Genomic DNA, 13,145 nt, shown 5'->3' on the forward strand with positions numbered 1-13,145 from the left:
AGAAGAAAGAGATACTTTTTCGAGCGCTATCCAGTTGCCCCGTGGTCTCGTCGTGAAAGGTCTGTTGACGTAATCGTCGTTGCTTTATCGCCACGGTCGAGTACAGGGAAAAACCGTGTTTAAAAGTGCGATCGAGTTAGTCGTTCGCGGGTCTGTTACGCGGTGGTGTACGTGTTATTCGTCGCGCGTTACAGTTTGCACGAGCGACTCTCACGTTATATTACCGACGTACAACTTCACCCGCGAGATTTCCGCTTCAGTTTGCGAAGTTTCCAGTTCCACCAACGAACAAGTGTCGGATCGATCGAGACGGTATTACTTTGTTTTATGCAGATTGTGGAAACTACAGAATTCGTTGCATGGGGTAGTCTCGGGTCTTTTACTGTTACAAGTCGTAAAGTTCAATCTATTCGAGTAATCTAGTTTGTTCGAGTCGTTCAATTTATTCGAATAAACGGGAAAACCTCTTTAAGCTTGAGAACATACAAATACACACGTAGGTACGTAACTTTGCGAAAAAGCTAATGTTCTTCTTTCTTTTCTTCTATTTGCTAGACTTTTTACAATCAATTCTCATTGAGAATTATAAGTAAATCATTTTGGCGTGGCACTGTAACTTGGATTATAAGAGTTTACAGTATGTTTGATTCTAGTTCAATCTAATGCTTAAATCTAAAGGGTATTGCCTAGAATCAAAAAAGGAATTAGTGAAGGAGAGGGAATGGTCAGGAAGGGAAAAGAGCAAGAAAGAGAAAGAAGGGACTAGAAGAGGTGAGAAAAGGAGGGACGCAGATAGAAACAAGAGTGGAGCAAGTAAGGATGACAGCGTACCAAATTATAGAAGAAAGAAGAAAGAGAGAAACAGAAGAGAGGGAAAACAAAACAAAACACAAGAGAGAAAAATTACCAAAGTACTTAGAAGGGAGGATGAAGTGGAAGGACAGAAGAATACTGACAAGATTCAGATTGCTTCAGACCAAAGCAAGGGAATACTGGAAAGAAGAGGGGAGAAAAAAGATGCAGACTATGTAGAAGGAAAGAAGAAGACCTAAGACATGTAATGGAAGAATGTGAAATAACGAGAGGACCAAAAGACATAGGAAAAACGCTAAACGAGACTGGAGAAGGTTTAGCAGAACTGAAAGCAATAATAGAGAAGAGAAGGACAAACGACAAGAAGGAGGCACAACAAGGAGGCTAAAGACCAAAGTTGCAATAGTTTTTAGTCTAAAGGGTATTGTCTAAAAAGCTACTGTAGAATGAAAAGTATAACAGTTGAGATCGCAATCTTTCGATGCATAAAGTACAGCCCATTAGGAATTAGTCGATACTCTGTGTATCGAAGTGATGGTGAATCCTTGGATGCTAAAAGGACCAAAAAAGCCTCTCCGATTGTAGATGTTACAGCCTACTTCGTATTTTCTATTTATGGTATTGCCGTGGTCGGACCTGGGCACGATGAGTGTGTTTACATAAAAGAACTTTGATAATCTGGCGAAGAAACGTAGGAGTATGGATGTGGTTACATGACTGTTAAAAAATTTGATATAGGAAAGTTGCATTTGCGAGAAATCTTTTAACAGCGAGTGAAAAATATCGCAGAAATTGATGCCAGATTACCGAGGCGTATTCCATACGAGAAAGAACGAGTGATTTGTACGGTAAGATTACAGCTTTCGAGGTTTTGAATTCAGTGCAGCTGCGTTTCAAAGAGTTCTGGATGAGGTGGCTATCATGTTCGTAACGCGATGGTTAAACGTAAGCTCGTTGTCAATAATAACTGCAAGATGCGGAATTTTTGTAACGACGTTAAGGTTGCTGTCAGGTAATTCATTTATAAGACAAACTTACTTATTACCGCGCGAAGATCGTAATAAAAAGCGTTTAATTACGTCAATTTTCATCGGATTATTTCTACGTTAAGATTCTAATCTCAAGACGCCTGGTCGAATGATTTATTAATAATTAAAGTTATTAGAAAAACTTCAGACGAGATTTATAAATCGAGGGGAAAATGAAGAGATCGCTGGGAACTGGTAGTTCGTGCCTTTGAATCTTTCAGTAAATTCTTCTTCTTTCGATACTAAAAGCTACGGAATTATTAAGATGAATACACACGAAGCAAAGAAATATCGGAGCTGCTAGAAGCTAAGTAATAGGGTTGATTTTAAACGCTGGTTAAACTCTTCTTTCGCTATCGAGAGTCGGAGAATGATCAAACAGAAAATACAGACAAACCGAACAACCATCGAAGGAAGATCTTCCCTCGGAAATCAGAAAGACGGGGCAAATGACGTTGCGAAACGGCAACAGTTCATTTCAGGATTCGCTCGACGAAGCAGTAATTAAGTACGCGGGGAAGAAGCAGTAATTAAGAAGCGGGTGCAAATGGCCAATGTGTCGATATCGATCGAGGGAGGAGCACTGGGATGAGCAGAGAGGAGGAATGGGGTTACGCGGGATTTGGAGGCACGCAAAATTTATATACAGGGTGACCGCGTCGCGTAACGACCCTCACTTCCGGCCACGGCCCGCTTCTACGTCGATTGCGATGATTCCAGCTGTTGCACGGATTTACCGAAAGCTGCACCAGCACGCCGTTACAGTCGGCCGCCCTAAACGAGCCCTCCGGCTATTGTCTTGGAACACAATGCGCGTGTTGTCACCGGCAAATTTTCGCCCGAGCTGTGCCCTGCACGTTTTGCATCTGTGCCGAACACCGGCAACTTTTCGCAACTAGGAAACACACCGCTCCGCCGGATGCTTCGAATATCCATCCCTTTCCGGTGATATCGATACCGACGCTCGTGTTTTACACGTCAATTAGCGTTATCGACGCTAATGACTTTTGAGCTGCACGTCCACGCCATAAAATATGAAATAACGCGAAAGCAATGAACCAATTGGGATCTGTGTTATTATGCAGAAAAGTGGAATATAAATACTCATCGAGCGATGCGATTATAATTTGTGCGATACGTTACGATCGAAAATGATGATTCATCGCGAATCGATCGGATCTGTATTCCTTTTTCTCGTCTTCTTGCCAGCCAAAGCTAGAACCGTGTCATGGTTTGTCTACGATAATCTGCACGGAAAGTTATTATTATACGGAGCCAAGAATCAGTACGAGAGAATTCGATAGCAAGTGCCGTAAGAAAGGAAAATATTAAGAAGCGTGACACGACGCGAAAGTATCGTACAGGTCCGTTTTGAAAGCGGATAAACGTCCAGATAAAAAGTTGACATTTTCAGCGTATCGATTCGCTAATTTAATAATTTCATTTAATGGATCACGGCAACGTGGGAAAATGTCCAAGTATCGATCTCTTTTTAACACCTACATTTGGACGTTGCATACAGTTTGATTTGTTCCAAAAGAGACGAGTTCATTGTCCCGGCAATAATTTTGAGTAAAAACGACAGATTCCTACATTCTATATTCACCTTACTCATACAGATATTATTCGAAATAAAAAGATAGTTGTGATCGTGCTACGACGTTCTAATATCTAATTTAAAAGCAGCAAATCTAAGGAACTTGTGCTGAACTCTCTACGATAAGGTTACGTATTTATCATACAGTATCATACAATACACCAGGTCTAACCTGAGGCTTGAAAATTTACACGTTCGTCGCACGTTTTCACGGGTTTGTTGACAATATCGGAGCAACGTTGCGAGAAATCCGAGTTCGCTGTGAAAGATACTCCACGATCGTCAATTACGCCAAACTCTGTTAAGGTGCAATTTGATGGCTAAAACAATTGGATTCGTTTTAAAACGGTCGTGTAACAGCGTGGCATCTAATATTTCAGAAAGCACGCCAGATTTCTAGAAGACTGGAGTTAGGCTCGTGGAAACGGAGAGGAAAGACCGGCGCGATTTATACGTGGACAGGCAAGTTTTCAAAGTAAAATATAACCAAGAGCCGTAGCGGAGACGGCGCGATAATTTATCGCCGGTGTCGAGCACGTTAAACAAACTTTATTTACGAGGATCAAATTGCATCGGGAGAGTTGCGTTCGCGAATCGGTGTAACAGTGAGGAGGAAAAAAGACCAAAATCGTGTACAAACATTGATATTAACTCGTCGACGGGAATCGGGGTCACGGTTTCACGTACGCACGTACTTCTCTCGCCACGCATTCTTCTTCTTCTTCTTCTCCTGCCACGTATATCATCGCGGACACGTGCGATCGATTATGTCGATGGAATATGGATAATAAGCTTCGTGACGAGGTCGCCCTGCTGTTCAAACGATGAAAAACTTCCGCTTGGGATCGATATCGCAACTAACCGTCTCGTTCTTCGTTTCGTTTCCTTACGCCTTACGTAATTCGGGATGTTAGTTTTCCGAATTAAACGTGGTAGCTCGACGATCTGATCTCGTTAGGTCGAATCGTAAAATAGGTTTAATTAAGGGACAATCTACTCCTATCAGTTACCGACACTATGCCCTGATTAATCGTTGTTGAACCTCGGTAGTAAAGTGGTCTGGCAGTTACACGGAGTTTCCACCGAGGTACAAGAATCGCAATTACAATCTGATTTCTTCGTTAACGCGGCAAGATAAATCACCGAAACAGAAGCAAAGTCAAAATAGATAGGTAGATTGGGAGAAGTGACAAGGTATAAACGGCGAGTTAACGCCCGCGGAGAAAGGAACGGGACGAAAGAGCACGCGAGTAACTTCACGTCTATAATCATGGTTCGCCGGTATCTCGGTGGGAAGTTTTACGAGGCGAGATACTAATACGCTTTTAGGTCGATATCGAAAGATATTACAGGCATTCGCAACAGATGCTTATCGTTCACGGTTCGTGTTTAATCGTGGACCCGATCGATCCCGATAACGAGAGAAATTACAGGTTGCTCGCGGCTGCATGCGTGGATACAGAGATGTACTCTCGAAAACCGTTCTATCGAAACTTGAACGATTAACTACATTTGGTCCGTTGCGAACGATGAGTAACACAGCGCCTGCTTTTGTCAACGCGAAGCGCAATTGCAAATGTAGCTGGCATTCGTCAAACTTTGGCGCGATCGATGCCTGGCTGTTTCGACTACACAAACGGATTTCGCGTTAATTGGATAAAAGATGGCCGGTTAATTGGCCGGTCCCCTACCGCGAACCAGACCACGAGAAAACAATCGGTTAGCTGGGAATTCGGATCGTTTCGTTGGTTTAAATAGTCCTTTCCGAATCGATTTTCCCAGCTACTTCGTACCAGGGGAATTATTCTATCGACGAAACGCACAGCTTCGAAACCTAACCGCTTTTTTTGTGTTTCTTTTTCCTTTTTTTTCTCTCTCTCTCTCTTTTCGTCGAAAGCCTCCGCTTCTGTCGTTCGTCAAAAGCCCGTTAAGATGAAGTAGACGCGACGGCACGTATCGATGTTCGTAGCCTCGAGGACGCTTCGGAGAACGCGTCCGAAGCCATCCACGTAAAAAAGCCACTTTTCGTCAATGAGACGTATCTGGCCTCCGGATGATAAGGGGAAATGCGTGGAAATCGATTTCTCTGGGGCTTTATCGCGTCATCCCGCGGCGATCTTTCAACGACACCTACTAAAGAACGAAATCTATATCCATTGATCGTCGAACGAATCCATAGAAATTGGCTTGGCTCGAGACGTAGCTAGACGCCGATGTCTATAGCCCAGGGTTGTGGCGATTGCGTGCTGTTGTTGTCGTTCCATCGTCACGTTCCTATAGTAACCACAGGCCATTGTTCAATAAACGCTGAATTATGAGTCAGTGCCTGTATGTAGCCGCCGGTCGAACACTGTGTGACGCGCGTGTTCGTGACGAAGCGCCAGGGTCTTTTTTCTCTTCAACAGGGGGGGTGGCCACGTTCGACGAATCAGGTGTTTCGTCAGAAGTTCACGTTTGCTTTGGAACTTTGATCGACACCATCGTCGAGACAAACGAGAACGGTGAATTTTACCGACGTTCTCTCATACTATTTTTGCTCCGTGGACGCGGTTACGCGATCGATCCTATGCTGCATCGGTTTTGAACAAACGAAGCGCGATAGTCGAGCATAGGCGGACGCGAGTTCTTCTTTGTCCGCGAAAAGACGCCAGGAAATCGGGTACTGATTAAAGGAATGAAGGTAAAGGCCGGGTCGAGCTTCAGGCCACGTATTTAAATATCAAATGCTCGCTTGAAATGTAGGTCGTAGAAATACTCGCCCCATTGTTTCGCTCTCAGCCACTCAAGAATTATCTTCGCCGAGGGGGAGGAGTTTGTGAACTAGGAAGCAGAGGCAGAGCATAACTGGGAAATAATAATATTTAACTTGCTCGCAATATAATTTCATTGCGGGGAAACTAGGTTCCCAATTCCCGCCGGACTCGAACGAAATTTCAGTCGATAGAATTAGAGATCGGTCGTCTGTTCCGGCTGGTGAAAAATCACGACACGTTCGGGAATTCTTCCGTGACGTTTGGCCATCGCGCAACTAAAAAGCGAGTGACGCTCCAGTTCACTTTCGTTTTCCCGCGAGTGCACGAACGTCCGTCACGAAACGTCGATTCGTCGACGACGCCCAAAACGCCATTAGATTCACTTTCTTTCCCATTCTCTGCACAACGTCACGAGATCGTAAAGTTCTCGCGAAACTCCACGAGAGGAAAAGAGAATAATCGTCGTTCATCTCGAGCAAGGATACGGTCGGCTATCTGTGGAAACGATCAACACCTCAAACATGGATAGAAGACTGAAAAGGAAACACGTAGGAGACCTGACAAGAGACACAACCTAACAAACACGAAGATGGTATCCCACTGGGAGTAGCCACCCACGTGATAATCTAACAGTTAAGAACTTCTACCAAATGTCCAAACTGGGCAAATTATGAATGTAAACAACTAATAAAAAGAAAAAAGGATACGGTATCCGAGCCGTTTGTTTGTTTTTCACGGCGAAAACGAACTGGTGAGTACGAGAGTACGAGAGCATCGACTTAAACCATACACAAAGGTCCTATTTTTTCCACGTTGCAATCAACGTGGCTCTGTTTCGTGTCACGACAGTGGCGAAGACTGGTGTGGTCCGAAGACTCTTGTTCGTCCAGACCCGCCGCGGCACCTGCTGCGAGTAACGAGCGTTTGTCCGCCAGTGAATGCTCTGTTTCCTGTTAGGAAAAAAAGGCGGGCGAAAGAAAAAGAAGTAAATGACTGTCAAGTTTGGTCGATCGCTCACGACGGCACAGCATTGTGTCGCGAACCGCGAGTAATTAAAAAACACGCATTTCCACGGAGCGAACGGAAGCAGAAAGAACGCGGGAATAAAATGTTTCTTGTCAAGCAACGAGAGAACAGAAACAGAGAGAGAGAGAAAGAAAGACAGAAGCTGAGAGCGACAACCGGTCGTTTAAACGGTTCGGGACGCTGCGTTCGTTCGTTTCCCATTAATTTATCAATCAACGTTGGCCGCGGGCCTGAACCTCGCAATCTGTCGATAATAAAATATTTCCCATTCCCTATCGACCAATAGGCCCGCGTTTCGGGCTAACAGATTCGAACGGTGGAACGTTTCATTGGAGCTGGGATTCGATATGGGCTTCCTCGATCCTCCTGGTACGAGTGCAATTATCTTAATGATTTCAGTCAGTGGGTTTAATTAACCGAGCGGTTCGGCGCTCGGCGTAGATACATCCACATTTCGGAATTACGTGGTTCTCATTGGGAGATTATCTCTCAGCCGCATCTAGCTGTGAGTTTCGTTCGGCGCGCGACACTCGTCTAACCGAGTTCCCTGACGAAACTATTTAACGACGTCGCGATCGACGGGTTAAGGAGTTCGGTCGATCGTTCTCGGCTTAAATTAAACGCCGAGCAACTTTCCCCTGTTCACGACGGAAGCCACCGCGATCGTAACAGCTTGGACGACCGAGAACGACCTGTGATCGCTCTTCGAACGTCCTAAACGATTATGGATGACGCGCGTTTTTGTGTCCCCGACTTTCCTTGCAATTTGCGCTCCGGACACCACGGAGAATCACTTTCTCTCTTTCTCTCTCTCTCTCTCTCTCTCTCTCTCTCGTCGAGAGTGGCTCGTTTCCCGCAAAGTTTTTTCTTCGAATTCTCAAGTAGACGAGGATCGCGTTTTCCTCGCTTCTCCGATCGATCCTCTCGTTCTGCTGCTCGTTCTACGAAAATCGATTTTGACATAGTCGAAGCGGCATAGTTACACAGGCAGAAATGATAACGAAAGCAACAGCAACGCGGTTAATACGCAAACCGCAGAGCCGCGTAACCGGCTCTACGATATTTCGAGTTTATTTCGCTCGTCGGTGGTTTCTCGCGCGGTAAAAACGACGTAACGAGGCAACGCTCGCTTTTGGTCGAAGGGACACGCTCGTGAATGCCGTTATCGGATTACCGTGCGGTCGCCTGCTAAAATATTCGCTGGAAATAATCGCATAGAACCGACCGGTAATTACCGATTACGGATCGTTCCCTGGATTCGATCGAGTTCTACTAACGACATAAAGAGTCGTGAAATTCGATTATCGCAAAAGTATTTACGTTCGAATACCCGTACATACTCGTTATAATCGTGCTATTTCGTAAAATTAAATCACCGAAGGGAGACTTTCAAGTTATTATAGAATATTTCGAACGCAAGGGCGGCACCGGCATCGTTTCAGCGCGAATATTACGCGCTGCACGTATCGGCAAGTTTCGTTAATTAGTTGGCGAGAATTTCGAAACGCGACCCAATTTTCACGCGAGTCAAAGTTACACGCGGGCGCACAGACTTATCTTTCGTCTGGAAGACGAAAGATCGCGTTGAAAGACGGTCGTGGAATCGGGCGAAACGAAATTATGACGTTTCCACGAGCCAGGAATTCGACGGAGGAAGGAAACGTGATCATTTTCACTCGCTCAATTACACGCTTCCATCTTCCCACGTCAATCGGCGAGCACGCACGAGCTTCCAGCCCTGCGTGAAGCCTTCGATCCAAGGTTCTTCCCAACCGACTACGTCGAGATCCGACAGATCAGCGAACTAGATCTCGAAGAGATGTTACGCGACTCCGAGATCCTGGAAAAACGATAAACACGAAACTGTCTTCATTGCGCATGGAAACTGATATGGTTGTACAGTGGTGGTAAAGCAGAGACGAGTGCGATTGTGGGAAAGAGCCACGAGAGCGGAAGGTCTGTTTTCCTTCGACTTTGGAAATTAGGGGACCCGGTCGAGGGTCCTAGAAACTCCTTTGTTTAAGGAATACTCGTGGAACGCGTTTCGAGTGTCGTGGGATAGCTTTCATCGTACATTATCGTCCCTTTTTCCAAGAAATTCTCCGAGTAGAATGCAATTCGGCTTCAATCAACTCGCTTCAATTTTGATAATTACCTCTCCGTCCCATTTTTGGAACGGTCCAATTACAATCAGCGATGAAGTATGTATAGAGTCGATCAATGAAGGCATCAAAAAGGCCGGGGAACACAAAGAGCAACGTAAAAACTGGTGGAGCAGAAATTGCTGGAAAAACATCACCGACCCAATTGCCGGACGAGTAAATTTGATAACGATTTTCAAGAGCGATCCACCTTTCTCCGGGAGAATCGCTCGTTCGCGCGTTATCCACGTCTTTCCTCGATCCCATCGATTTCGTTCTTGTTACCACGATTAATGGCATATCTGCCGTGTACGATACGAGCACGAAACACTTATGTAAATAACTCGTATCGATAGGAGCGCGTCGAGTGGAGGTGGAGCTGGTTCCGTTGACATTTGCGCGCCATTCATTATCCGGGCAAGCTAACTAGCATAACCTGTCTCTGGTCGCTGGTCTCGTCGCGAAACTAGGTCAGAGGAAAGAAAATTCCTGGAAATTCTTCTTACTGCGTTACCTGTTTTTCGGTTTTCTCTCGGACCGATGCTATGCGAGTTGAGCGAACGAAATGATAAAATTTCTTCTACGATGTCGAACGGTTGCTCGTTCCTTTGCTATGATTCACGAAACAATGAATACGCCGAGTCGAGATGCCAATTAATCAGCGTGTACCTACTTAATCTTACGAGAGGGAATTTACGGTGGCGCGATCGTATCAACCGTACTTCGTACAAACCAAGTTCCACTGCATTACTTTTAAAATAAATCGCTGGCGTGCTATAGCAGCGAGCTGCAACGCCGAACACGAAGAAAGTTATGGTAGATCTTCTAAAATAAACCAGGAACAAACGAAGCAGCGCGATGGCGCGGTGTGGTTTGAATCGCGATCGGAGGATAGACGCAAGCGAATCTCGTTAAAATAATATTCGCTGAACGAACTTAGCCTGCATTCGACTGTCGTGTATGCTCGTCACGGCGGAAAATTTCGTTTCGGCGAGCCTTTAACGCGACGTTACTTTTTTATCGTTTCACGCGCATTTTTGTACGGTGCACAGCGGGTCGAACAACGGCGGAAAACACGGCCGCGCGGTTCAGGAGAAAGGTACGGACAGATTGCGCGAAATTTCATTGCACGCCCGGTAAAAATATTAGCTGTCGGCTTTTCGGATCCGGCTGGCCGAATCCGCTTTCCCCAATCCATTCGATAATAAACGGTCGACAAAGCAATAAGCCGCTCGAAATCGTTATACAGATATAATCGAGCTTTGTGTACTCGTTGTTGGCGTAATGTAACCGACTGAAAATTTGCCTGTACTACGCGGATCGCCTACAATACGAGCATCGACAAATGATCGAGCGTTTTGTTAACAGTTCGCTCCAAAAACCTGCGCTTCTCCGTCGGAAAAACGACGACAAAAGAAACTGAAAGGAACTGAGGGATAGAATTGCGAGTGAAAAAAAGTGCTCTTTAAGAAAGGATAAGTCCCGGTGATTAAAGCTCGGTCCTTAAAAGATTAAAGAGTCTTAAAACCGGTAACCTGACCGTGTATAAACCACCTAGCTACGACACAGCTTGCAGACACGCGTTCTACGCGAACGGTTTGATAGAAAACCCGTAGAATTACCTTGATTTTCTCCATTTCGAACGTCATTTAGATTGCTTGAATTATTCATTGGATTACGCGGGCCACGAAGGTGGTCGACTTCGATGGAACACGCGGGTTCTTTTTTTTATCGAAGGAAGACCTCGGAGTCGGTTCGGAGCAACGAAAACGAACGGGTAACACGGCGCGGCGCGACGAGTCGCGTTCAGACCGGAAGCTCCGTAATTGGAGAGGACTAACGCGGGTGTTGGCCTCGAAGGCGTTGTTTAAACTCCGTGGCGCGACAAAGTTCACGTTGGAAATTGCGCAATCGCTGCGACAATGCGAAGAACGCGATCCCAGTTAACGAACCTGCAGCTCTCTCCTGGTCTCTCCCACGAACTCGCCTGGCACATTGTCGATTAAACGAACCTGCCGGGCTTCGCCACGAAGTTTCAAAGCTTCCTCGAGTCGATCGAATCAATCTCACGGCAGATTTTCGCACCCTGGTCACGGCAACCGGTTACATTCTTGCTTAACACCTTCCTTCACCATTGTTTCCTCTTATCCCCTCGCGTAAAAAGACCGTGAATCATCGTGCGCAGTCGTCACGCGCTTTACAACTTACGACGGATTGTTTAGCGAAATGAAGCAGCTGCTTTGGAGTTTAGGTGGTCAGGTTTAGTCGAATTTTGGAGGTTCGTGGCTGGCGTAGCGCGAGATCGATCATCGTCTTTCGCACCAAGTTGCACGTGTTCGGAGACAAGAGGAAGACTATAGAGGGACGTATGTTACCCTTACAACGCTTCATTATGCAGGCCAATCCGTCTGGCCGACAGCATCGGGATTTGAGCAGCCGAATTATGGAGCGCGTTAGGTGATTGGAATACGTGCGTCATAACGTAGAACCCAGATGTCTGCAGTCTCGGCTACTATGCGTGCAATTCGTTCACCGTCTCCCTGCGCATTGTACAACGTTTCGATTTTTACAGCCAGCAATATTTTCGTTCCGCCTCGCGCCATCGCACGAGATGCAATTTTAATTATCTACGCTTTTCAATTGCACGCGCGATCGCACGATTTACGATTACACAGATATACGAGGACAAAAAGGAAAGGTTTGGAAAGATTTATTCAAATCGGAAGTTGCAATTGAATAATTCCATCGAACAAAGGCGGTACTCCGTAAAAATTGGCCAACTTTACTTGGAGACTTTCGTAAATAATTCATATCCACCGTGAATAATATACAGGGTTGCAAGCGAACCGTTATTTTTATCCGTTGAGTCGAGAAGCTCGTTCGAGATCCAGTTTTACCGAGATGCTACGTTTTTCTCAGGAACCAGGGGAATTACACGACAGGAGAACCGAGGACGTACGTGTAATTAACCGTAGCGTGTACGGAATGATAGTCTACTGGCCGGAACCATCCGTTTCGCGTCTGTTTTCTTATCGGCGTTTTTCTTCGACGTCGGCCAACGAAGAGAAAGATCCCCTAAATTGGGGAAAGAAGTATCTTCTCCACGAGATCTCTGCGATATAATGGCTGTGAAAGTTGAAACAACATCCCGTTAAGTAATAGACAGTAAATATATATATACACCGCAAAGCTCGCTCACAGATTTCATAACCCAAATATCTCCAGCTACTATCGTCCATAATGGGGATGGCTTAGATAATTCGCACGATCCGATTAACAGTGTCCGAAGAGCAGTTGGGCGTTCCCAGCTCTCCACCAAATCCACGAACAATGTATATCGTTGCAACATCGCGGAAGAATCGAGTTAATTCTAGACAAGCCGAAAAATCAACATCCCGAAACGCGCTCGATCGAACGTAGCACGCGCGTTGTCCTGCCGGACGCGAATCGGCGCGAAAATCGAATTACGCGACGCGTTTCTGTCCGCGCAGAGGTTTATGGCTGAGTCTATCGTACTGTCTGGCATAATATGCAGCTGGTGGAGGTAATTCGTCGGTCCCGGGGATCCGATGAAGATCCTAATCAATTTAATTCGGTTTCTGTCCATGCATCCCTCGTGAAAGTTACCGGCTAACCGGCAAGGGAGTGCGCCGCGCTCGACGCATTTCGGTGGTCGGCCGAATACCGCCGAATACCGAAGTCGAACAAGGCCGAACGCAGCCGAACAGAGTCGAGCTCGGCGATGAGCGCGGCTCGACACTCGCGGCGGCCGCAAAGCCACGCAGTT

The 13,145-nt window shown here is 45.9% G+C and overlaps 1 protein-coding gene across 4 annotated transcripts in view; it reads left to right on the top strand.

Moving 5' to 3' along the window:
* Positions 1 to 13,145, top strand: part of LOC100743731 (putative uncharacterized protein DDB_G0271606) — a 111,867-nt gene that overhangs the window by 40,529 nt on the left and 58,193 nt on the right. The gene's annotated exons all lie outside the window — the stretch shown is intronic.

This window comes from Bombus impatiens, unplaced genomic scaffold (genome assembly GCF_000188095.3).
Source record: "Bombus impatiens unplaced genomic scaffold, BIMP_2.2 scf_0091, whole genome shotgun sequence".
Lineage (NCBI taxonomy): Eukaryota > Metazoa > Arthropoda > Insecta > Hymenoptera > Apidae > Bombus > Bombus impatiens.